Source organism: Centroberyx affinis, unplaced genomic scaffold (genome assembly GCF_046629955.1).
Source record: "Centroberyx affinis isolate AG114_WGS23_722 - 3 ecotype Tasmania unplaced genomic scaffold, CSIRO-AGI_Caff_v1 ptg004677l_1, whole genome shotgun sequence".
NCBI classification, from domain to species: Eukaryota; Metazoa; Chordata; class Actinopteri; order Beryciformes; family Berycidae; genus Centroberyx; species Centroberyx affinis.
In genome coordinates this window covers 67067-88475 of record NW_027282260.1, presented here as the reverse complement: position 1 = coordinate 88475, position 21409 = coordinate 67067, and the positions used below count along the sequence as shown (strand labels likewise).

Genomic DNA, 21409 nt, shown 5'->3' with positions numbered 1-21409 from the left:
AGATTTTGAAGCGACAGGTACGTATGGTTTGTCTTTCTCTTTTAAGCCGAGCTCTAAATTAGCAGTTAAAGGCGGGCACTCAGAGAGAGGGAGAGGGGGAGAGGGGAGGCAGAGAAGCAGCAGCAGTTTGTAGGCTGTCGCAGCTATCGATGAGCTAGCCAGGAGTCGAACCTGGAATCTTCTGATTTGTAGTCAGACGCGTTATCCATTGCGCCACTAGCCCCTCGCGCTACCCATGTAGCGATCACATTTACACCTCTTCAACATTGCGTGCAGCCGTCTGGTTTTGTGTTATGAGTTATACTGCGTGGAGGAAGGTTGGTCTAATCATTGGATCCAACGGTCAATTTACAGCATTGTTCGATAAAAGGAGTGTACGGCTGGTCTCTTTAAAAGACCACGGAGGCGCATCTGACCACCGGAGCAATGCCGTGACCCGGATTCGAACCGGGGTTGCTGCGGCCACAACGCAGAGTACTAACCACTATACGATCACGGCAAGCCAGCTCTACAAAGGCACGGGTTTCGAGCGAGGACCTTTCAACATCAAGGTAGGGTCTACCGTTCAAAAACTCCTTTTCTCTTCATTTAATCTTGCTGTTTCTTTGTCTTTTTTAAATGTTGCAAATTCAAGCTTTAGCATCTATCACAGCGCTGAGGGTAAACATTTTGGGAGTTTTTAAACTATGTGAATTCAGTGTACTCACTGAAATGAACGAGTCGCTTTTATGCAAGCACTTGTCTTCTCTTTTGGCCTTATTCCTCCGGCCCATAACCATGCACAGCTTCCAAGTGTTTTGCAAGCAAGCGCCAGCCGAGTCGGTTGCCATGAACTACTGTGCAAAGGCGTGACACTAATAAAAGAGATATTCCAAGCTAAATGTCGAAGATTATGAAGGAGAGAAAATTGTAGCTGCTGGTCCATTCCGCCAGACCGTGAAAGGACAGGCAAACATCACTTGTTTTTTTTCTAGCCAAGATTCTAAATTAGCATTTAAAGGTGGGCTCGCAGAGAGAGAGGGGGAAAGGGAGACAAACAGTTGGAATTTGTTAGCTGTCTAAGCTAACAACGAGCTAGCCAGGAGTCGAACCTGGAATCTTCTGATCCGTAGTCAGACGCGTTATCCATTGCGCCACTAGCCCCTTACGCCACATCGGAAGGGATCGCACTCACACCTCCCCAACATCGCGTGCAGCCGTCTGGTTTTCTGTTGCGATTCATACAGCTCTCGCGGAGGAATGTTGGTCTAATCGTTGGATCCGATAGGCCGGTGCTTCTCAATCCTGGTGCTGGAGTACCACAACCCTGCTGGTTTTCTGTTTTACCTGGTAGTTAATTACATTCACCTGGTGTAATCAGGGCCGAATGACCTGGGACACCAGGTGTATCAACTACCAGGTAAAATAGAAAACCAGCAGGGCTGTGGTACTCCAGCACCAGCATTGAGAAGCACTGCAATAGGCCAGTATCCTCTTCACACAGAAGAAAATGGGTAAGTACGGCCCATTCACTGCTTTGTTCAGAAAAGGATTCTAAAGCAGGCCTCAGTAAAAGCGCAGGGGTATAGGTCTGACGACGCAAGCTGTGCCGTGACCCGGATTCGAACCGGGGTTGCTGCGGCCACAACGCAGAGTACTAACCACTATACGATCACGGCAAGTCAGCTTCCCTGTCCTGTTGCTTCTGGGCAAGGGTCTTTTAAAACCAAGGTATGCCATTTTGCCACCAGATCAAAGGTTGAAGATTTTGAGGGAGAGAAAATTGCAGCTGCTGGTCCCTTTCAGCAGATTTTGAAGCGACAGGTACGTATGGTTTGTCTTTCTCTTTTAAGCCGAGCTCTAAATTAGCAGTTAAAGGCGGGCACTCAGAGAGAGGGAGAGGGGGAGGGGGAGAGGGGGAGAGGGGAGGCAGAGAAGCAGCAGCAGTTTGTAGGCTGTCGCAGCTATCGACGAGCTAGCCAGGAGTCGAACCTGGAATCTTCTGATTCGTAGTCAGACGCGTTATCCATTGCGCCACTAGCCCCTCGCGCTACCCATGTAGCGATCACATTTACACCTCTTCAACATTGCGTGCAGCCGTCTGGTTTTGTGTTATGAGTTATACTGCGTGGAGGAAGGTTGGTCTAATCATTGGATCCAACGGTCAATTTACAGCATTGTTCGATAAAAGGAGTGTACGGCTGGTCTCTTTAAAAGACCACGGAGGCGCATCTGACCACCGGAGCAATGCCGTGACCCGGATTCGAACCGGGGTTGCTGCGGCCACAACGCAGAGTACTAACCACTATACGATCACGGCAAGCCAGCTCTACAAAGGCACGGGTTTCGAGCGAGGACCTTTCAACATCAAGGTAGGGTCTACCGTTCAAAAACTCCTTTTCTCTTCATTTAATCTTGCTGTTTCTTTGTCTTTTTTAAATGTTGCAAATTCAAGCTTTAGCATCTATCACAGCGCTGAGGGTAAACATTTTGGGAGTTTTTAAACTATGTGAATTCAGTGTACTCACTGAAATGAACGAGTCGCTTTTATGCAAGCACTTGTCTTCTCTTTTGGCCTTATTCCTCCGGCCCATAACCATGCACAGCTTCCAAGTGTTTTGCAAGCAAGCGCCAGCCGAGTCGGTTGCCATGAACTACTGTGCAAAGGCGTGACACTAATAAAAGAGATATTCCAAGCTAAATGTCGAAGATTATGAAGGAGAGAAAATTGTAGCTGCTGGTCCATTCCGCCAGACCGTGAAAGGACAGGCAAACATCACTTGTTTTTTTTCTAGCCAAGATTCTAAATTAGCATTTAAAGGTGGGCTCGCAGAGAGAGAGGGGGAAAGGGAGACAAACAGTTGGAATTTGTTAGCTGTCTAAGCTAACAACGAGCTAGCCAGGAGTCGAACCTGGAATCTTCTGATCCGTAGTCAGACGCGTTATCCATTGCGCCACTAGCCCCTTACGCCACATCGGAAGGGATCGCACTCACACCTCCCCAACATCGCGTGCAGCCGTCTGGTTTTCTGTTGCGATTCATACAGCTCTCGCGGAGGAATGTTGGTCTAATCGTTGGATCCGATAGGCCGGTGCTTCTCAATCCTGGTGCTGGAGTACCACAACCCTGCTGGTTTTCTGTTTTACCTGGTAGTTAATTACATTCACCTGGTGTAATCAGGGCCGAATGACCTGGGACACCAGGTGTATCAACTACCAGGTAAAATAGAAAACCAGCAGGGCTGTGGTACTCCAGCACCAGCATTGAGAAGCACTGCAATAGGCCAGTATCCTCTTCACACAGAAGAAAATGGGTAAGTACGGCCCATTCACTGCTTTGTTCAGAAAAGGATTCTAAAGCAGGCCTCAGTAAAAGCGCAGGGGTATAGGTCTGACGACGCAAGCTGTGCCGTGACCCGGATTCGAACCGGGGTTGCTGCGGCCACAACGCAGAGTACTAACCACTATACGATCACGGCAAGTCAGCTTCCCTGTCCTGTTGCTTCTGGGCAAGGGTCTTTTAAAACCAAGGTATGCCATTTTGCCACCAGATCAAAGGTTGAAGATTTTGAGGGAGAGAAAATTGCAGCTGCTGGTCCCTTTCAGCAGATTTTGAAGCGACAGGTACGTATGGTTTGTCTTTCTCTTTTAAGCCGAGCTCTAAATTAGCAGTTAAAGGCGGGCACTCAGAGAGAGGGAGAGGGGGAGAGGGGGAGAGGGGAGGCAGAGAAGCAGCAGCAGTTTGTAGGCTGTCGCAGCTATCGACGAGCTAGCCAGGAGTCGAACCTGGAATCTTCTGATTCGTAGTCAGACGCGTTATCCATTGCGCCACTAGCCCCTTGCGCTACCCATGTAGCGATCACATTTACACCTCTTCAACATTGCGTGCAGCCGTCTGGTTTTGTGTTATGAGTTATACTGCGTGGAGGAAGGTTGGTCTAATCATTGGATCCAACGGTCAATTTACAGCATTGTTCGATAAAAGGAGTGTACGGCTGGTCTCTTTAAAAGACCACGGAGGCGCATCTGACCACCGGAGCAATGCCGTGACCCGGATTCGAACCGGGGTTGCTGCGGCCACAACGCAGAGTACTAACCACTATACGATCACGGCAAGCCAGCTCTACAAAGGCACGGGTTTCGAGCGAGGACCTTTCAACATCAAGGTAGGGTCTACCGTTCAAAAACTCCTTTTCTCTTCATTTAATCTTGCTGTTTCTTTGTCTTTTTTAAATGTTGCAAATTCAAGCTTTAGCATCTATCACAGCGCTGAGGGTAAACATTTTGGGAGTTTTTAAACTATGTGAATTCAGTGTACTCACTGAAATGAACGAGTCGCTTTTATGCAAGCACTTGTCTTCTCTTTTGGCCTTATTCCTCCGGCCCATAACCATGCACAGCTTCCAAGTGTTTTGCAAGCAAGCGCCAGCCGAGTCGGTTGCCATGAACTACTGTGCAAAGGCGTGACACTAATAAAAGAGATATTCCAAGCTAAATGTCGAAGATTATGAAGGAGAGAAAATTGTAGCTGCTGGTCCATTCCGCCAGACCGTGAAAGGACAGGCAAACATCACTTGTTTTTTTTCTAGCCAAGATTCTAAATTAGCATTTAAAGGTGGGCTCGCAGAGAGAGAGGGGGAAAGGGAGACAAACAGTTGGAATTTGTTAGCTGTCTAAGCTAACAACGAGCTAGCCAGGAGTCGAACCTGGAATCTTCTGATCCGTAGTCAGACGCGTTATCCATTGCGCCACTAGCCCCTTACGCCACATCGGAAGGGATCGCACTCACACCTCCCCAACATCGCGTGCAGCCGTCTGGTTTTCTGTTGCGATTCATACAGCTCTCGCGGAGGAATGTTGGTCTAATCGTTGGATCCGATAGGCCGGTGCTTCTCAATCCTGGTGCTGGAGTACCACAACCCTGCTGGTTTTCTGTTTTACCTGGTAGTTAATTACATTCACCTGGTGTAATCAGGGCCGAATGACCTGGGACACCAGGTGTATCAACTACCAGGTAAAATAGAAAACCAGCAGGGCTGTGGTACTCCAGCACCAGCATTGAGAAGCACTGCAATAGGCCAGTATCCTCTTCACACAGAAGAAAATGGGTAAGTACGGCCCATTCACTGCTTTGTTCAGAAAAGGATTCTAAAGCAGGCCTCAGTAAAAGCGCAGGGGTATAGGTCTGACGACGCAAGCTGTGCCGTGACCCGGATTCGAACCGGGGTTGCTGCGGCCACAACGCAGAGTACTAACCACTATACGATCACGGCAAGTCAGCTTCCCTGTCCTGTTGCTTCTGGGCAAGGGTCTTTTAAAACCAAGGTATGCCATTTTGCCACCAGATCAAAGGTTGAAGATTTTGAGGGAGAGAAAATTGCAGCTGCTGGTCCCTTTCAGCAGATTTTGAAGCGACAGGTACGTATGGTTTGTCTTTCTCTTTTAAGCCGAGCTCTAAATTAGCAGTTAAAGGCGGGCACTCAGAGAGAGGGAGAGGGGGAGAGGGGGAGAGGGGAGGCAGAGAAGCAGCAGCAGTTTGTAGGCTGTCGCAGCTATCGACGAGCTAGCCAGGAGTCGAACCTGGAATCTTCTGATTCGTAGTCAGACGCGTTATCCATTGCGCCACTAGCCCCTCGCGCTACCCATGTAGCGATCACATTTACACCTCTTCAACATTGCGTGCAGCCGTCTGGTTTTGTGTTATGAGTTATACTGCGTGGAGGAAGGTTGGTCTAATCATTGGATCCAACGGTCAATTTACAGCATTGTTCGATAAAAGGAGTGTACGGCTGGTCTCTTTAAAAGACCACGGAGGCGCATCTGACCACCGGAGCAATGCCGTGACCCGGATTCGAACCGGGGTTGCTGCGGCCACAACGCAGAGTACTAACCACTATACGATCACGGCAAGCCAGCTCTACAAAGGCACGGGTTTCGAGCGAGGACCTTTCAACATCAAGGTAGGGTCTACCGTTCAAAAACTCCTTTTCTCTTCATTTAATCTTGCTGTTTCTTTGTCTTTTTTAAATGTTGCAAATTCAAGCTTTAGCATCTATCACAGCGCTGAGGGTAAACATTTTGGGAGTTTTTAAACTATGTGAATTCAGTGTACTCACTGAAATGAACGAGTCGCTTTTATGCAAGCACTTGTCTTCTCTTTTGGCCTTATTCCTCCGGCCCATAACCATGCACAGCTTCCAAGTGTTTTGCAAGCAAGCGCCAGCCGAGTCGGTTGCCATGAACTACTGTGCAAAGGCGTGACACTAATAAAAGAGATATTCCAAGCTAAATGTCGAAGATTATGAAGGAGAGAAAATTGTAGCTGCTGGTCCATTCCGCCAGACCGTGAAAGGACAGGCAAACATCACTTGTTTTTTTTCTAGCCAAGATTCTAAATTAGCATTTAAAGGTGGGCTCGCAGAGAGAGAGTGGGAAAGGGAGACAAACAGTTGGAATTTGTTAGCTGCCTAAGCTAACAACGAGCTAGCCAGGAGTCGAACCTGGAATCATCTGATCCGTAGTCACACGCGTTATCCATTGCGCCACTAGCCCCTTACGCCACATCGGAAGGGATCGCACTCACACCTCCCCAACATCGCGTGCAGCCGTCTGGTTTTCTGTTGCGATTCATACAGCTCTCGCGGAGGAATGTTGGTCTAATCGTTGGATCCGATAGGCCGGTGCTTCTCAATCCTGGTGCTGGAGTACCACAACCCTGCTGGTTTTCTGTTTTACCTGGTAGTTAATTACATTCACCTGGTGTAATCAGGGCCGAATGACCTGGGACACCAGGTGTATCAACTACCAGGTAAAATAGAAAACCAGCAGGGCTGTGGTACTCCAGCACCAGCATTGAGAAGCACTGCAATAGGCCAGTATCCTCTTCACACAGAAGAAAATGGGTAAGTACGGCCCATTCACTGCTTTGTTCAGAAAAGGATTCTAAAGCAGGCCTCAGTAAAAGCGCAGGGGTATAGGTCTGACGACGCAAGCTGTGCCGTGACCCGGATTCGAACCGGGGTTGCTGCGGCCACAACGCAGAGTACTAACCACTATACGATCACGGCAAGTCAGCTTCCCTGTCCTGTTGCTTCTGGGCAAGGGTCTTTTAAAACCAAGGTATGCCATTTTGCCACCAGATCAAAGGTTGAAGATTTTGAGGGAGAGAAAATTGCAGCTGCTGGTCCCTTTCAGCAGATTTTGAAGCGACAGGTACGTATGGTTTGTCTTTCTCTTTTAAGCCGAGCTCTAAATTAGCAGTTAAAGGCGGGCACTCAGAGAGAGGGAGAGGGGGAGAGGGGGAGAGGGGAGGCAGAGAAGCAGCAGCAGTTTGTAGGCTGTCGCAGCTATCGACGAGCTAGCCAGGAGTCGAACCTGGAATCTTCTGATTCGTAGTCAGACGCGTTATCCATTGCGCCACTAGCCCCTCGCGCTACCCATGTAGCGATCACATTTACACCTCTTCAACATTGCGTGCAGCCGTCTGGTTTTGTGTTATGAGTTATACTGCGTGGAGGAAGGTTGGTCTAATCATTGGATCCAACGGTCAATTTACAGCATTGTTCGATAAAAGGAGTGTACGGCTGGTCTCTTTAAAAGACCACGGAGGCGCATCTGACCACCGGAGCAATGCCGTGACCCGGATTCGAACCGGGGTTGCTGCGGCCACAACGCAGAGTACTAACCACTATACGATCACGGCAAGCCAGCTCTACAAAGGCACGGGTTTCGAGCGAGGACCTTTCAACATCAAGGTAGGGTCTACCGTTCAAAAACTCCTTTTCTCTTCATTTAATCTTGCTGTTTCTTTGTCTTTTTTAAATGTTGCAAATTCAAGCTTTAGCATCTATCACAGCGCTGAGGGTAAACATTTTGGGAGTTTTTAAACTATGTGAATTCAGTGTACTCACTGAAATGAACGAGTCGCTTTTATGCAAGCACTTGTCTTCTCTTTTGGCCTTATTCCTCCGGCCCATAACCATGCACAGCTTCCAAGTGTTTTGCAAGCAAGCGCCAGCCGAGTCGGTTGCCATGAACTACTGTGCAAAGGCGTGACACTAATAAAAGAGATATTCCAAGCTAAATGTCGAAGATTATGAAGGAGAGAAAATTGTAGCTGCTGGTCCATTCCGCCAGACCGTGAAAGGACAGGCAAACATCACTTGTTTTTTTTCTAGCCAAGATTCTAAATTAGCATTTAAAGGTGGGCTCGCAGAGAGAGAGTGGGAAAGGGAGACAAACAGTTGGAATTTGTTAGCTGCCTAAGCTAACAACGAGCTAGCCAGGAGTCGAACCTGGAATCTTCTGATCCGTAGTCAGACGCGTTATCCATTGCGCCACTAGCCCCTTACGCCACATCGGAAGGGATCGCACTCACACCTCCCCAACATCGCGTGCAGCCGTCTGGTTTTCTGTTGCGATTCATACAGCTCTCGCGGAGGAATGTTGGTCTAATCGTTGGATCCGATAGGCCGGTGCTTCTCAATCCTGGTGCTGGAGTACCACAACCCTGCTGGTTTTCTGTTTTACCTGGTAGTTAATTACATTCACCTGGTGTAATCAGGGCCGAATGACCTGGGACACCAGGTGTATCAACTACCAGGTAAAATAGAAAACCAGCAGGGCTGTGGTACTCCAGCACCAGCATTGAGAAGCACTGCAATAGGCCAGTATCCTCTTCACACAGAAGAAAATGGGTAAGTACGGCCCATTCACTGCTTTGTTCAGAAAAGGATTCTAAAGCAGGCCTCAGTAAAAGCGCAGGGGTATAGGTCTGACGACGCAAGCTGTGCCGTGACCCGGATTCGAACCGGGGTTGCTGCGGCCACAACGCAGAGTACTAACCACTATACGATCACGGCAAGTCAGCTTCCCTGTCCTGTTGCTTCTGGGCAAGGGTCTTTTAAAACCAAGGTATGCCATTTTGCCACCAGATCAAAGGTTGAAGATTTTGAGGGAGAGAAAATTGCAGCTGCTGGTCCCTTTCAGCAGATTTTGAAGCGACAGGTACGTATGGTTTGTCTTTCTCTTTTAAGCCGAGCTCTAAATTAGCAGTTAAAGGCGGGCACTCAGAGAGAGGGAGAGGGGGAGAGGGGGAGAGGGGGAGAGGGGAGGCAGAGAAGCAGCAGCAGTTTGTAGGCTGTCGCAGCTATCGACGAGCTAGCCAGGAGTCGAACCTGGAATCTTCTGATTCGTAGTCAGACGCGTTATCCATTGCGCCACTAGCCCCTCGCGCTACCCATGTAGCGATCACATTTACACCTCTTCAACATTGCGTGCAGCCGTCTGGTTTTGTGTTATGAGTTATACTGCGTGGAGGAAGGTTGGTCTAATCATTGGATCCAACGGTCAATTTACAGCATTGTTCGATAAAAGGAGTGTACGGCTGGTCTCTTTAAAAGACCACGGAGGCGCATCTGACCACCGGAGCAATGCCGTGACCCGGATTCGAACCGGGGTTGCTGCGGCCACAACGCAGAGTACTAACCACTATACGATCACGGCAAGCCAGCTCTACAAAGGCACGGGTTTCGAGCGAGGACCTTTCAACATCAAGGTAGGGTCTACCGTTCAAAAACTCCTTTTCTCTTCATTTAATCTTGCTGTTTCTTTGTCTTTTTTAAATGTTGCAAATTCAAGCTTTAGCATCTATCACAGCGCTGAGGGTAAACATTTTGGGAGTTTTTAAACTATGTGAATTCAGTGTACTCACTGAAATGAACGAGTCGCTTTTATGCAAGCACTTGTCTTCTCTTTTGGCCTTATTCCTCCGGCCCATAACCATGCACAGCTTCCAAGTGTTTTGCAAGCAAGCGCCAGCCGAGTCGGTTGCCATGAACTACTGTGCAAAGGCGTGACACTAATAAAAGAGATATTCCAAGCTAAATGTCGAAGATTATGAAGGAGAGAAAATTGTAGCTGCTGGTCCATTCCGCCAGACCGTGAAAGGACAGGCAAACATCACTTGTTTTTTTTCTAGCCAAGATTCTAAATTAGCATTTAAAGGTGGGCTCGCAGAGAGAGAGTGGGAAAGGGAGACAAACAGTTGGAATTTGTTAGCTGCCTAAGCTAACAACGAGCTAGCCAGGAGTCGAACCTGGAATCTTCTGATCCGTAGTCAGACGCGTTATCCATTGCGCCACTAGCCCCTTACGCCACATCGGAAGGGATCGCACTCACACCTCCCCAACATCGCGTGCAGCCGTCTGGTTTTCTGTTGCGATTCATACAGCTCTCGCGGAGGAATGTTGGTCTAATCGTTGGATCCGATAGGCCGGTGCTTCTCAATCCTGGTGCTGGAGTACCACAACCCTGCTGGTTTTCTGTTTTACCTGGTAGTTAATTACATTCACCTGGTGTAATCAGGGCCGAATGACCTGGGACACCAGGGCCCAGTATTTCAAACGTGATCTGACAGGATTATCCTGGTCGGATTGGATTAAATCTAGATCTGATCTGAAAACTGGGTATTTCAACACAGATCAGGAGAATCCTGATCCTGAAGATCAGGGTTTCAGCTCTGGTAATCCAATCCTCCCTTGAATCCAGATAAAAGGCTGATTTGGGTATTTCAAAAGTTAAGTCAGATATCTGGATCAACTTGATACCAAAATTTCAGGATCATTTGAATCCCACCTCAGAGGTGGATTTGACTTGGACTGACAAACTCTCAGCTCATACTTCTCCTAGATATTGTTACTCAAGATGTTCGTTACACTTAAGTGTTAGTGTTGTACTTCTAACAAGTAATTTAAGTAATATCAAAAAATTTAAAGCATAGTAAAAATTTTGACCACACTGTAAAACTGCTGTAAATAAAATTACAATTATTTCTCAAATTCTAGTTCACCAAACATTGTAACTTGCATGTACCAAAACAGAGAAAGACAAAGGGATGCAGGGTCCAAACAAAGTTTTATTCCAACAAAGACATGTCAAATAATGTGACCACTAACTAAAACAGGACCATGCTATTTCAAATGTCAAGCTGTTTCTCTAACAGCTTGATTTTCAATTCTGTCTCTTTTTGCTGAAGCAGCGTCAGCTTAATTTGCTCTTTGGCCAGTTCAGTCTGTTTGATTGCCGCTAATGATAGCCCGCTAGCTGCTTAACACACAAGTCAATGGAGCCGCGTTAGCTCCCGTTAGCACGGCCGCGTCTCAATTAGAGATCGCCACGGCCTGCTTTTAATAAGGTGACAATTCAAATAGTTGGCTTGCATGATGTGTTGGTTGCCGTTCGTATGGTATTAAAACCGCTACACAATAGACGACGGTTAACTTACACTTTTGACGTGAAAGTCGGCTCTGTGCTACTCCTTTCATGAAGTAGTCCGCCATGTTTCAGATCCCGGAGGCGGAGACTTGAGATTGGGAAATCCGTATCCGGCCAGGTAGGGATCACAGTGATCCACCCTGCCTGTGTTTTGAAATACTCAGATAAAGTCAGCAGGATCACCGTGATCCATGACTGAGAAAAGGAGGATTTCATTATCCGGATTATTCTGATCCAGATTACAAGTTTTGAAATACTGGGCCCTGGTGTATCAACTACCAGGTAAAATAGAAAACCAGCAGGGCTGTGGTACTCCAGCACCAGCATTGAGAAGCACTGCAATAGGCCAGTATCCTCTTCACACAGAAGAAAATGGGTAAGTACGGCCCATTCACTGCTTTGTTCAGAAAAGGATTCTAAAGCAGGCCTCAGTAAAAGCGCAGGGGTATAGGTCTGACGACGCAAGCTGTGCCGTGACCCGGATTCGAACCGGGGTTGCTGCGGCCACAACGCAGAGTACTAACCACTATACGATCACGGCAAGTCAGCTTCCCTGTCCTGTTGCTTCTGGGCAAGGGTCTTTTAAAACCAAGGTATGCCATTTTGCCACCAGATCAAAGGTTGAAGATTTTGAGGGAGAGAAAATTGCAGCTGCTGGTCCCTTTCAGCAGATTTTGAAGCGACAGGTACGTATGGTTTGTCTTTCTCTTTTAAGCCGAGCTCTAAATTAGCAGTTAAAGGCGGGCACTCAGAGAGAGGGAGAGGGGGAGAGGGGGAGAGGGGAGGCAGAGAAGCAGCAGCAGTTTGTAGGCTGTCGCAGCTATCGACGAGCTAGCCAGGAGTCGAACCTGGAATCTTCTGATTCGTAGTCAGACGCGTTATCCATTGCGCCACTAGCCCCTCGCGCTACCCATGTAGCGATCACATTTACACCTCTTCAACATTGCGTGCAGCCGTCTGGTTTTGTGTTATGAGTTATACTGCGTGGAGGAAGGTTGGTCTAATCATTGGATCCAACGGTCAATTTACAGCATTGTTCGATAAAAGGAGTGTACGGCTGGTCTCTTTAAAAGACCACGGAGGCGCATCTGACCACCGGAGCAATGCCGTGACCCGGATTCGAACCGGGGTTGCTGCGGCCACAACGCAGAGTACTAACCACTATACGATCACGGCAAGCCAGCTCTACAAAGGCACGGGTTTCGAGCGAGGACCTTTCAACATCAAGGTAGGGTCTACCGTTCAAAAACTCCTTTTCTCTTCATTTAATCTTGCTGTTTCTTTGTCTTTTTTAAATGTTGCAAATTCAAGCTTTAGCATCTATCACAGCGCTGAGGGTAAACATTTTGGGAGTTTTTAAACTATGTGAATTCAGTGTACTCACTGAAATGAACGAGTCGCTTTTATGCAAGCACTTGTCTTCTCTTTTGGCCTTATTCCTCCGGCCCATAACCATGCACAGCTTCCAAGTGTTTTGCAAGCAAGCGCCAGCCGAGTCGGTTGCCATGAACTACTGTGCAAAGGCGTGACACTAATAAAAGAGATATTCCAAGCTAAATGTCGAAGATTATGAAGGAGAGAAAATTGTAGCTGCTGGTCCATTCCGCCAGACCGTGAAAGGACAGGCAAACATCACTTGTTTTTTTTCTAGCCAAGATTCTAAATTAGCATTTAAAGGTGGGCTCGCAGAGAGAGAGTGGGAAAGGGAGACAAACAGTTGGAATTTGTTAGCTGCCTAAGCTAACAACGAGCTAGCCAGGAGTCGAACCTGGAATCTTCTGATCCGTAGTCAGACGCGTTATCCATTGCGCCACTAGCCCCTTACGCCACATCGGAAGGGATCGCACTCACACCTCCCCAACATCGCGTGCAGCCGTCTGGTTTTCTGTTGCGATTCATACAGCTCTCGCGGAGGAATGTTGGTCTAATCGTTGGATCCGATAGGCCGGTGCTTCTCAATCCTGGTGCTGGAGTACCACAACCCTGCTGGTTTTCTGTTTTACCTGGTAGTTAATTACATTCACCTGGTGTAATCAGGGCCGAATGACCTGGGACACCAGGTGTATCAACTACCAGGTAAAATAGAAAACCAGCAGGGCTGTGGTACTCCAGCACCAGCATTGAGAAGCACTGCAATAGGCCAGTATCCTCTTCACACAGAAGAAAATGGGTAAGTACGGCCCATTCACTGCTTTGTTCAGAAAAGGATTCTAAAGCAGGCCTCAGTAAAAGCGCAGGGGTATAGGTCTGACGACGCAAGCTGTGCCGTGACCCGGATTCGAACCGGGGTTGCTGCGGCCACAACGCAGAGTACTAACCACTATACGATCACGGCAAGTCAGCTTCCCTGTCCTGTTGCTTCTGGGCAAGGGTCTTTTAAAACCAAGGTATGCCATTTTGCCACCAGATCAAAGGTTGAAGATTTTGAGGGAGAGAAAATTGCAGCTGCTGGTCCCTTTCAGCAGATTTTGAAGCGACAGGTACGTATGGTTTGTCTTTCTCTTTTAAGCCGAGCTCTAAATTAGCAGTTAAAGGCGGGCACTCAGAGAGAGGGAGAGGGGGAGAGGGGGAGAGGGGAGGCAGAGAAGCAGCAGCAGTTTGTAGGCTGTCGCAGCTATCGACGAGCTAGCCAGGAGTCGAACCTGGAATCTTCTGATTCGTAGTCAGACGCGTTATCCATTGCGCCACTAGCCCCTCGCGCTACCCATGTAGCGATCACATTTACACCTCTTCAACATTGCGTGCAGCCGTCTGGTTTTGTGTTATGAGTTATACTGCGTGGAGGAAGGTTGGTCTAATCATTGGATCCAACGGTCAATTTACAGCATTGTTCGATAAAAGGAGTGTACGGCTGGTCTCTTTAAAAGACCACGGAGGCGCATCTGACCACCGGAGCAATGCCGTGACCCGGATTCGAACCGGGGTTGCTGCGGCCACAACGCAGAGTACTAACCACTATACGATCACGGCAAGCCAGCTCTACAAAGGCACGGGTTTCGAGCGAGGACCTTTCAACATCAAGGTAGGGTCTACCGTTCAAAAACTCCTTTTCTCTTCATTTAATCTTGCTGTTTCTTTGTCTTTTTTAAATGTTGCAAATTCAAGCTTTAGCATCTATCACAGCGCTGAGGGTAAACATTTTGGGAGTTTTTAAACTATGTGAATTCAGTGTACTCACTGAAATGAACGAGTCGCTTTTATGCAAGCACTTGTCTTCTCTTTTGGCCTTATTCCTCCGGCCCATAACCATGCACAGCTTCCAAGTGTTTTGCAAGCAAGCGCCAGCCGAGTCGGTTGCCATGAACTACTGTGCAAAGGCGTGACACTAATAAAAGAGATATTCCAAGCTAAATGTCGAAGATTATGAAGGAGAGAAAATTGTAGCTGCTGGTCCATTCCGCCAGACCGTGAAAGGACAGGCAAACATCACTTGTTTTTTTTCTAGCCAAGATTCTAAATTAGCATTTAAAGGTGGGCTCGCAGAGAGAGAGGGGGAAAGGGAGACAAACAGTTGGAATTTGTTAGCTGTCTAAGCTAACAACGAGCTAGCCAGGAGTCGAACCTGGAATCTTCTGATCCGTAGTCAGACGCGTTATCCATTGCGCCACTAGCCCCTTACGCCACATCGGAAGGGATCGCACTCACACCTCCCCAACATCGCGTGCAGCCGTCTGGTTTTCTGTTGCGATTCATACAGCTCTCGCGGAGGAATGTTGGTCTAATCGTTGGATCCGATAGGCCGGTGCTTCTCAATCCTGGTGCTGGAGTACCACAACCCTGCTGGTTTTCTGTTTTACCTGGTAGTTAATTACATTCACCTGGTGTAATCAGGGCCGAATGACCTGGGACACCAGGTGTATCAACTACCAGGTAAAATAGAAAACCAGCAGGGCTGTGGTACTCCAGCACCAGCATTGAGAAGCACTGCAATAGGCCAGTATCCTCTTCACACAGAAGAAAATGGGTAAGTACGGCCCATTCACTGCTTTGTTCAGAAAAGGATTCTAAAGCAGGCCTCAGTAAAAGCGCAGGGGTATAGGTCTGACGACGCAAGCTGTGCCGTGACCCGGATTCGAACCGGGGTTGCTGCGGCCACAACGCAGAGTACTAACCACTATACGATCACGGCAAGTCAGCTTCCCTGTCCTGTTGCTTCTGGGCAAGGGTCTTTTAAAACCAAGGTATGCCATTTTGCCACCAGATCAAAGGTTGAAGATTTTGAGGGAGAGAAAATTGCAGCTGCTGGTCCCTTTCAGCAGATTTTGAAGCGACAGGTACGTATGGTTTGTCTTTCTCTTTTAAGCCGAGCTCTAAATTAGCAGTTAAAGGTGGGCACTCAGAGAGAGGGAGAGGGGGAGAGGGGGAGAGGGGAGGCAGAGAAGCAGCAGCAGTTTGTAGGCTGTCGCAGCTATCGATGAGCTAGCCAGGAGTCGAACCTGGAATCTTCTGATTCGTAGTCAGACGCGTTATCCATTGCGCCACTAGCCCCTCGCGCTACCCATGTAGCGATCACATTTACACCTCTTCAACATTGCGTGCAGCCGTCTGGTTTTGTGTTATGAGTTATACTGCGTGGAGGAAGGTTGGTCTAATCATTGGATCCAACGGTCAATTTACAGCATTGTTCGATAAAAGGAGTGTACGGCTGGTCTCTTTAAAAGACCACGGAGGCGCATCTGACCACCGGAGCAATGCCGTGACCCGGATTCGAACCGGGGTTGCTGCGGCCACAACGCAGAGTACTAACCACTATACGATCACGGCAAGCCAGCTCTACAAAGGCACGGGTTTCGAGCGAGGACCTTTCAACATCAAGGTAGGGTCTACCGTTCAAAAACTCCTTTTCTCTTCATTTAATCTTGCTGTTTCTTTGTCTTTTTTAAATGTTGCAAATTCAAGCTTTAGCATCTATCACAGCGCTGAGGGTAAACATTTTGGGAGTTTTTAAACTATGTGAATTCAGTGTACTCACTGAAATGAACGAGTCGCTTTTATGCAAGCACTTGTCTTCTCTTTTGGCCTTATTCCTCCGGCCCATAACCATGCACAGCTTCCAAGTGTTTTGCAAGCAAGCGCCAGCCGAGTCGGTTGCCATGAACTACTGTGCAAAGGCGTGACACTAATAAAAGAGATATTCCAAGCTAAATGTCGAAGATTATGAAGGAGAGAAAATTGTAGCTGCTGGTCCATTCCGCCAGACCGTGAAAGGACAGGCAAACATCACTTGTTTTTTTTCTAGCCAAGATTCTAAATTAGCATTTAAAGGTGGGCTCGCAGAGAGAGAGTGGGAAAGGGAGACAAACAGTTGGAATTTGTTAGCTGCCTAAGCTAACAACGAGCTAGCCAGGAGTCGAACCTGGAATCTTCTGATCCGTAGTCAGACGCGTTATCCATTGCGCCACTAGCCCCTTACGCCACATCGGAAGGGATCGCACTCACACCTCCCCAACATCGCGTGCAGCCGTCTGGTTTTCTGTTGCGATTCATACAGCTCTCGCGGAGGAATGTTGGTCTAATCGTTGGATCCGATAGGCCGGTGCTTCTCAATCCTGGTGCTGGAGTACCACAACCCTGCTGGTTTTCTGTTTTACCTGGTAGTTAATTACATTCACCTGGTGTAATCAGGGCCGAATGACCTGGGACACCAGGTGTATCAACTACCAGGTAAAATAGAAAACCAGCAGGGCTGTGGTACTCCAGCACCAGCATTGAGAAGCACTGCAATAGGCCAGTATCCTCTTCACACAGAAGAAAATGGGTAAGTACGGCCCATTCACTGCTTTGTTCAGAAAAGGATTCTAAAGCAGGCCTCAGTAAAAGCGCAGGGGTATAGGTCTGACGACGCAAGCTGTGCCGTGACCCGGATTCGAACCGGGGTTGCTGCGGCCACAACGCAGAGTACTAACCACTATACGATCACGGCAAGTCAGCTTCCCTGTCCTGTTGCTTCTGGGCAAGGGTCTTTTAAAACCAAGGTATGCCATTTTGCCACCAGATCAAAGGTTGAAGATTTTGAGGGAGAGAAAATTGCAGCTGCTGGTCCCTTTCAGCAGATTTTGAAGCGACAGGTACGTATGGTTTGTCTTTCTCTTTTAAGCCGAGCTCTAAATTAGCAGTTAAAGGCGGGCACTCAGAGAGAGGGAGAGGGGGAGAGGGGGAGAGGGGAGGCAGAGAAGCAGCAGCAGTTTGTAGGCTGTCGCAGCTATCGACGAGCTAGCCAGGAGTCGAACCTGGAATCTTCTGATTCGTAGTCAGACGCGTTATCCATTGCGCCACTAGCCCCTCGCGCTACCCATGTAGCGATCACATTTACACCTCTTCAACATTGCGTGCAGCCGTCTGGTTTTGTGTTATGAGTTATACTGCGTGGAGGAAGGTTGGTCTAATCATTGGATCCAACGGTCAATTTACAGCATTGTTCGATAAAAGGAGTGTACGGCTGGTCTCTTTAAAAGACCACGGAGGCGCATCTGACCACCGGAGCAATGCCGTGACCCGGATTCGAACCGGGGTTGCTGCGGCCACAACGCAGAGTACTAACCACTATACGATCACGGCAAGCCAGCTCTACAAAGGCACGGGTTTCGAGCGAGGACCTTTCAACATCAAGGTAGGGTCTACCGTTCAAAAACTCCTTTTCTCTTCATTTAATCTTGCTGTTTCTTTGTCTTTTTTAAATGTTGCAAATTCAAGCTTTAGCATCTATCACAGCGCTGAGGGTAAACATTTTGGGAGTTTTTAAACTATGTGAATTCAGTGTACTCACTGAAATGAACGAGTCGCTTTTATGCAAGCACTTGTCTTCTCTTTTGGCCTTATTCCTCCGGCCCATAACCATGCACAGCTTCCAAGTGTTTTGCAAGCAAGCGCCAGCCGAGTCGGTTGCCATGAACTACTGTGCAAAGGCGTGACACTAATAAAAGAGATATTCCAAGCTAAATGTCGAAGATTATGAAGGAGAGAAAATTGTAGCTGCTGGTCCATTCCGCCAGACCGTGAAAGGACAGGCAAACATCACTTGTTTTTTTTCTAGCCAAGATTCTAAATTAGCATTTAAAGGTGGGCTCGCAGAGAGAGAGTGGGAAAGGGAGACAAACAGTTGGAATTTGTTAGCTGCCTAAGCTAACAACGAGCTAGCCAGGAGTCGAACCTGGAATCTTCTGATCCGTAGTCAGACGCGTTATCCATTGCGCCACTAGCCCCTTACGCCACATCGGAAGGGATCGCACTCACACCTCCCCAACATCGCGTGCAGCCGTCTGGTTTTCTGTTGCGATTCATACAGCTCTCGCGGAGGAATGTTGGTCTAATCGTTGGATCCGATAGGCCGGTGCTTCTCAATCCTGGTGCTGGAGTACCACAACCCTGCTGGTTTTCTGTTTTACCTGGTAGTTAATTACATTCACCTGGTGTAATCAGGGCCGAATGACCTGGGACACCAGGTGTATCAACTACCAGGTAAAATAGAAAACCAGCAGGGCTGTGGTACTCCAGCACCAGCATTGAGAAGCACTGCAATAGGCCAGTATCCTCTTCACACAGAAGAAAATGGGTAAGTACGGCCCATTCACTGCTTTGTTCAGAAAAGGATTCTAAAGCAGGCCTCAGTAAAAGCGCAGGGGTATAGGTCTGACGACGCAAGCTGTGCCGTGACCCGGATTCGAACCGGGGTTGCTGCGGCCACAACGCAGAGTACTAACCACTATACGATCACGGCAAGTCAGCTTCCCTGTCCTGTTGCTTCTGGGCAAGGGTCTTTTAAAACCAAGGTATGCCATTTTGCCACCAGATCAAAGGTTGAAGATTTTGAGGGAGAGAAAATTGCAGCTGCTGGTCCCTTTCAGCAGATTTTGAAGCGACAGGTACGTATGGTTTGTCTTTCTCTTTTAAGCCGAGCTCTAAATTAGCAGTTAAAGGCGGGCACTCAGAGAGAGGGAGAGGGGGAGAGGGGGAGAGGGGAGGCAGAGAAGCAGCAGCAGTTTGTAGGCTGTCGCAGCTATCGACGAGCTAGCCAGGAGTCGAACCTGGAATCTTCTGATTCGTAGTCAGACGCGTTATCCATTGCGCCACTAGCCCCTCGCGCTACCCATGTAGCGATCACATTTACACCTCTTCAACATTGCGTGCAGCCGTCTGGTTTTGTGTTATGAGTTATACTGCGTGGAGGAAGGTTGGTCTAATCATTGGATCCAACGGTCAATTTACAGCATTGTTCGATAAAAGGAGTGTACGGCTGGTCTCTTTAAAAGACCACGGAGGCGCATCTGACCACCGGAGCAATGCCGTGACCCGGATTCGAACCGGGGTTGCTGCGGCCACAACGCAGAGTACTAACCACTATACGATCACGGCAAGCCAGCTCTACAAAGGCACGGGTTTCGAGCGAGGACCTTTCAACATCAAGGTAGGGTCTACCGTTCAAAAACTCCTTTTCTCTTCATTTAATCTTGCTGTTTCTTTGTCTTTTTTAAATGTTGCAAATTCAAGCTTTAGCATCTATCACAGCGCTGAGGGTAAACATTTTGGGAGTTTTTAAACTATGTGAATTCAGTGTACTCACTGAAATGAACGAGTCGCTTTTATGCAAGCACTTGTCTTCTCTTTTGGCCTTATTCCTCCGGCCCATAACCATGCACAGCTTCCAAGTGTTTTGCAAGCAAGCGCCAGCCGAGTCGGTTGCCATGAACTACTGTGCAAAGGCGTGACACTAATAAAAGAGATATTCCAAGCTAAATGTCGAAGATTATGAAGGAGAGAAAATTGTAGCTGCTGGTCCATTCCGCCAGACCGTGAAAGGACAGGCAAACATCACTTGTTTTTTTTCTAGCCAAGATTCTAAATTAGCATTTAAAGGTGGGCTCGCAGAGAGAGAGTGGGAAAGGGAGACAAACAGTTGGAATTTGTTAGCTGCCTAAGCTAACAACGAGCTAGCCAGGAGTCGAACCTGGAATCATCTGATCCGTAGTCACACGCGTTATCCATTGCGCCACTAGCCCCTTACGCCACATCGGAAGGGATCGCACTCACACCTCCCCAACATCGCGTGCAGCCGTCTGGTTTTCTGTTGCGATTCATACAGCTCTCGCGGAGGAATGTTGGTCTAATCGTTGGATCCGATAGGCCGGTGCTTCTCAATCCTGGTGCTGGAGTACCACAACCCTGCTGGTTTTCTGTTTTACCTGGTAGTTAATTACATTCACCTGGTGTAATCAGGGCCGAATGACCTGGGACACCAGGTGTATCAACTACCAGGTAAAATAGAAAACCAGCAGGGCTGTGGTACTCCAGCACCAGCATTGAGAAGCACTGCAATAGGCCAGTATCCTCTTCACACAGAAGAAAATGGGTAAGTACGGCCCATTCACTGCTTTGTTCAGAAAAGGATTCTAAAGCAGGCCTCAGTAAAAGCGCAGGGGTATAGGTCTGACGACGCAAGCTGTGCCGTGACCCGGATTCGAACCGGGGTTGCTGCGGCCACAACGCAGAGTACTAACCACTATACGATCACGGCAAGTCAGCTTCCCTGTCCTGTTGCTTCTGGGCAAGGGTCTTTTAAAACCAAGGTATGCCATTTTGCCACCAGATCAAAGGTTGAAGATTTTGAGGGAGAGAAAATTGCAGCTGCTGGTCCCTTTCAGCAGATTTTGAAGCGACAGGTACGTATGGTTTGTCTTTCTCTTTTAAGCCGAGCTCTAAATTAGCAGTTAAAGGCGGGCACTCAGAGAGAGGGAGAGGGGGAGAGGGGGAGAGGGGAGGCAGAGAAGCAGCAGCAGTTTGTAGGCTGTCGCAGCTATCGACGAGCTAGCCAGGAGTCGAACCTGGAATCTTCTGATTCGTAGTCAGACGCGTTATCCATTGCGCCACTAGCCCCTCGCGCTACCCATGTAGCGATCACATTTACACCTCTTCAACATTGCGTGCAGCCGTCTGGTTTTGTGTTATGAGTTATACTGCGTGGAGGAAGGTTGGTCTAATCATTGGATCCAACGGTCAATTTACAGCATTGTTCGATAAAAGGAGTGTACGGCTGGTCTCTTTAAAAGACCACGGAGGCGCATCTGACCACCGGAGCAATGCCGTGACCCGGATTCGAACCGGGGTTGCTGCGGCCACAACGCAGAGTACTAACCACTATACGATCACGGCAAGCCAGCTC

The 21409-nt window shown here is 48.3% G+C and overlaps 46 non-coding genes across 46 annotated transcripts; all 46 read right to left on the bottom strand.

Annotated features, from left to right (window-relative positions):
* Window positions 1–150: 150 nt before the first annotated feature.
* On the bottom strand, window positions 151–223 carry trnac-aca (transfer RNA cysteine (anticodon ACA)). The gene has a single exon. It is a non-coding gene; the product is annotated as a tRNA-Cys (tRNA).
* Window positions 224–427: 204 nt separating this feature from the next.
* Window positions 428–499, bottom strand: trnah-gug (transfer RNA histidin (anticodon GUG)). The gene has a single exon. It is a non-coding gene; the product is annotated as a tRNA-His (tRNA).
* A 571-nt stretch (window positions 500–1070) lies between these two features.
* trnar-acg (transfer RNA arginine (anticodon ACG)) lies at window positions 1071–1143 on the bottom strand. The gene has a single exon. It is a non-coding gene; the product is annotated as a tRNA-Arg (tRNA).
* A 443-nt stretch (window positions 1144–1586) lies between these two features.
* On the bottom strand, window positions 1587–1658 carry trnah-gug (transfer RNA histidin (anticodon GUG)). The gene has a single exon. It is a non-coding gene; the product is annotated as a tRNA-His (tRNA).
* Window positions 1659–1950: 292 nt separating this feature from the next.
* trnar-acg (transfer RNA arginine (anticodon ACG)) lies at window positions 1951–2023 on the bottom strand. The gene has a single exon. It is a non-coding gene; the product is annotated as a tRNA-Arg (tRNA).
* Window positions 2024–2227: 204 nt separating this feature from the next.
* Window positions 2228–2299, bottom strand: trnah-gug (transfer RNA histidin (anticodon GUG)). Its single transcript has one exon. It is a non-coding gene; the product is annotated as a tRNA-His (tRNA).
* Window positions 2300–2870: 571 nt separating this feature from the next.
* trnar-acg (transfer RNA arginine (anticodon ACG)) lies at window positions 2871–2943 on the bottom strand. The gene has a single exon. It is a non-coding gene; the product is annotated as a tRNA-Arg (tRNA).
* A 443-nt stretch (window positions 2944–3386) lies between these two features.
* Window positions 3387–3458, bottom strand: trnah-gug (transfer RNA histidin (anticodon GUG)). The gene has a single exon. It is a non-coding gene; the product is annotated as a tRNA-His (tRNA).
* A 286-nt stretch (window positions 3459–3744) lies between these two features.
* Window positions 3745–3817, bottom strand: trnar-acg (transfer RNA arginine (anticodon ACG)). The gene has a single exon. It is a non-coding gene; the product is annotated as a tRNA-Arg (tRNA).
* A 204-nt stretch (window positions 3818–4021) lies between these two features.
* On the bottom strand, window positions 4022–4093 carry trnah-gug (transfer RNA histidin (anticodon GUG)). The gene has a single exon. It is a non-coding gene; the product is annotated as a tRNA-His (tRNA).
* A 571-nt stretch (window positions 4094–4664) lies between these two features.
* Window positions 4665–4737, bottom strand: trnar-acg (transfer RNA arginine (anticodon ACG)). The gene has a single exon. It is a non-coding gene; the product is annotated as a tRNA-Arg (tRNA).
* A 443-nt stretch (window positions 4738–5180) lies between these two features.
* trnah-gug (transfer RNA histidin (anticodon GUG)) lies at window positions 5181–5252 on the bottom strand. Its single transcript has one exon. It is a non-coding gene; the product is annotated as a tRNA-His (tRNA).
* A 286-nt stretch (window positions 5253–5538) lies between these two features.
* On the bottom strand, window positions 5539–5611 carry trnar-acg (transfer RNA arginine (anticodon ACG)). Its single transcript has one exon. It is a non-coding gene; the product is annotated as a tRNA-Arg (tRNA).
* A 204-nt stretch (window positions 5612–5815) lies between these two features.
* Window positions 5816–5887, bottom strand: trnah-gug (transfer RNA histidin (anticodon GUG)). The gene has a single exon. It is a non-coding gene; the product is annotated as a tRNA-His (tRNA).
* A 571-nt stretch (window positions 5888–6458) lies between these two features.
* On the bottom strand, window positions 6459–6531 carry trnar-acg (transfer RNA arginine (anticodon ACG)). The gene has a single exon. It is a non-coding gene; the product is annotated as a tRNA-Arg (tRNA).
* Window positions 6532–6974: 443 nt separating this feature from the next.
* On the bottom strand, window positions 6975–7046 carry trnah-gug (transfer RNA histidin (anticodon GUG)). Its single transcript has one exon. It is a non-coding gene; the product is annotated as a tRNA-His (tRNA).
* Window positions 7047–7332: 286 nt separating this feature from the next.
* Window positions 7333–7405, bottom strand: trnar-acg (transfer RNA arginine (anticodon ACG)). Its single transcript has one exon. It is a non-coding gene; the product is annotated as a tRNA-Arg (tRNA).
* A 204-nt stretch (window positions 7406–7609) lies between these two features.
* trnah-gug (transfer RNA histidin (anticodon GUG)) lies at window positions 7610–7681 on the bottom strand. Its single transcript has one exon. It is a non-coding gene; the product is annotated as a tRNA-His (tRNA).
* Window positions 7682–8252: 571 nt separating this feature from the next.
* Window positions 8253–8325, bottom strand: trnar-acg (transfer RNA arginine (anticodon ACG)). Its single transcript has one exon. It is a non-coding gene; the product is annotated as a tRNA-Arg (tRNA).
* Window positions 8326–8768: 443 nt separating this feature from the next.
* trnah-gug (transfer RNA histidin (anticodon GUG)) lies at window positions 8769–8840 on the bottom strand. The gene has a single exon. It is a non-coding gene; the product is annotated as a tRNA-His (tRNA).
* Window positions 8841–9134: 294 nt separating this feature from the next.
* On the bottom strand, window positions 9135–9207 carry trnar-acg (transfer RNA arginine (anticodon ACG)). The gene has a single exon. It is a non-coding gene; the product is annotated as a tRNA-Arg (tRNA).
* Window positions 9208–9411: 204 nt separating this feature from the next.
* trnah-gug (transfer RNA histidin (anticodon GUG)) lies at window positions 9412–9483 on the bottom strand. The gene has a single exon. It is a non-coding gene; the product is annotated as a tRNA-His (tRNA).
* Window positions 9484–10054: 571 nt separating this feature from the next.
* trnar-acg (transfer RNA arginine (anticodon ACG)) lies at window positions 10055–10127 on the bottom strand. The gene has a single exon. It is a non-coding gene; the product is annotated as a tRNA-Arg (tRNA).
* Window positions 10128–11722: 1595 nt separating this feature from the next.
* On the bottom strand, window positions 11723–11794 carry trnah-gug (transfer RNA histidin (anticodon GUG)). Its single transcript has one exon. It is a non-coding gene; the product is annotated as a tRNA-His (tRNA).
* A 286-nt stretch (window positions 11795–12080) lies between these two features.
* trnar-acg (transfer RNA arginine (anticodon ACG)) lies at window positions 12081–12153 on the bottom strand. The gene has a single exon. It is a non-coding gene; the product is annotated as a tRNA-Arg (tRNA).
* Window positions 12154–12357: 204 nt separating this feature from the next.
* trnah-gug (transfer RNA histidin (anticodon GUG)) lies at window positions 12358–12429 on the bottom strand. The gene has a single exon. It is a non-coding gene; the product is annotated as a tRNA-His (tRNA).
* A 571-nt stretch (window positions 12430–13000) lies between these two features.
* On the bottom strand, window positions 13001–13073 carry trnar-acg (transfer RNA arginine (anticodon ACG)). The gene has a single exon. It is a non-coding gene; the product is annotated as a tRNA-Arg (tRNA).
* A 443-nt stretch (window positions 13074–13516) lies between these two features.
* trnah-gug (transfer RNA histidin (anticodon GUG)) lies at window positions 13517–13588 on the bottom strand. The gene has a single exon. It is a non-coding gene; the product is annotated as a tRNA-His (tRNA).
* A 286-nt stretch (window positions 13589–13874) lies between these two features.
* trnar-acg (transfer RNA arginine (anticodon ACG)) lies at window positions 13875–13947 on the bottom strand. The gene has a single exon. It is a non-coding gene; the product is annotated as a tRNA-Arg (tRNA).
* Window positions 13948–14151: 204 nt separating this feature from the next.
* On the bottom strand, window positions 14152–14223 carry trnah-gug (transfer RNA histidin (anticodon GUG)). The gene has a single exon. It is a non-coding gene; the product is annotated as a tRNA-His (tRNA).
* A 571-nt stretch (window positions 14224–14794) lies between these two features.
* Window positions 14795–14867, bottom strand: trnar-acg (transfer RNA arginine (anticodon ACG)). The gene has a single exon. It is a non-coding gene; the product is annotated as a tRNA-Arg (tRNA).
* A 443-nt stretch (window positions 14868–15310) lies between these two features.
* Window positions 15311–15382, bottom strand: trnah-gug (transfer RNA histidin (anticodon GUG)). The gene has a single exon. It is a non-coding gene; the product is annotated as a tRNA-His (tRNA).
* A 286-nt stretch (window positions 15383–15668) lies between these two features.
* On the bottom strand, window positions 15669–15741 carry trnar-acg (transfer RNA arginine (anticodon ACG)). The gene has a single exon. It is a non-coding gene; the product is annotated as a tRNA-Arg (tRNA).
* A 204-nt stretch (window positions 15742–15945) lies between these two features.
* On the bottom strand, window positions 15946–16017 carry trnah-gug (transfer RNA histidin (anticodon GUG)). Its single transcript has one exon. It is a non-coding gene; the product is annotated as a tRNA-His (tRNA).
* Window positions 16018–16588: 571 nt separating this feature from the next.
* On the bottom strand, window positions 16589–16661 carry trnar-acg (transfer RNA arginine (anticodon ACG)). The gene has a single exon. It is a non-coding gene; the product is annotated as a tRNA-Arg (tRNA).
* A 443-nt stretch (window positions 16662–17104) lies between these two features.
* trnah-gug (transfer RNA histidin (anticodon GUG)) lies at window positions 17105–17176 on the bottom strand. The gene has a single exon. It is a non-coding gene; the product is annotated as a tRNA-His (tRNA).
* A 286-nt stretch (window positions 17177–17462) lies between these two features.
* trnar-acg (transfer RNA arginine (anticodon ACG)) lies at window positions 17463–17535 on the bottom strand. The gene has a single exon. It is a non-coding gene; the product is annotated as a tRNA-Arg (tRNA).
* Window positions 17536–17739: 204 nt separating this feature from the next.
* On the bottom strand, window positions 17740–17811 carry trnah-gug (transfer RNA histidin (anticodon GUG)). Its single transcript has one exon. It is a non-coding gene; the product is annotated as a tRNA-His (tRNA).
* Window positions 17812–18382: 571 nt separating this feature from the next.
* On the bottom strand, window positions 18383–18455 carry trnar-acg (transfer RNA arginine (anticodon ACG)). The gene has a single exon. It is a non-coding gene; the product is annotated as a tRNA-Arg (tRNA).
* Window positions 18456–18898: 443 nt separating this feature from the next.
* On the bottom strand, window positions 18899–18970 carry trnah-gug (transfer RNA histidin (anticodon GUG)). The gene has a single exon. It is a non-coding gene; the product is annotated as a tRNA-His (tRNA).
* A 286-nt stretch (window positions 18971–19256) lies between these two features.
* On the bottom strand, window positions 19257–19329 carry trnar-acg (transfer RNA arginine (anticodon ACG)). Its single transcript has one exon. It is a non-coding gene; the product is annotated as a tRNA-Arg (tRNA).
* A 204-nt stretch (window positions 19330–19533) lies between these two features.
* trnah-gug (transfer RNA histidin (anticodon GUG)) lies at window positions 19534–19605 on the bottom strand. The gene has a single exon. It is a non-coding gene; the product is annotated as a tRNA-His (tRNA).
* Window positions 19606–20176: 571 nt separating this feature from the next.
* On the bottom strand, window positions 20177–20249 carry trnar-acg (transfer RNA arginine (anticodon ACG)). Its single transcript has one exon. It is a non-coding gene; the product is annotated as a tRNA-Arg (tRNA).
* A 443-nt stretch (window positions 20250–20692) lies between these two features.
* trnah-gug (transfer RNA histidin (anticodon GUG)) lies at window positions 20693–20764 on the bottom strand. Its single transcript has one exon. It is a non-coding gene; the product is annotated as a tRNA-His (tRNA).
* A 286-nt stretch (window positions 20765–21050) lies between these two features.
* On the bottom strand, window positions 21051–21123 carry trnar-acg (transfer RNA arginine (anticodon ACG)). Its single transcript has one exon. It is a non-coding gene; the product is annotated as a tRNA-Arg (tRNA).
* A 204-nt stretch (window positions 21124–21327) lies between these two features.
* On the bottom strand, window positions 21328–21399 carry trnah-gug (transfer RNA histidin (anticodon GUG)). Its single transcript has one exon. It is a non-coding gene; the product is annotated as a tRNA-His (tRNA).
* Window positions 21400–21409: the final 10 nt, after the last annotated feature.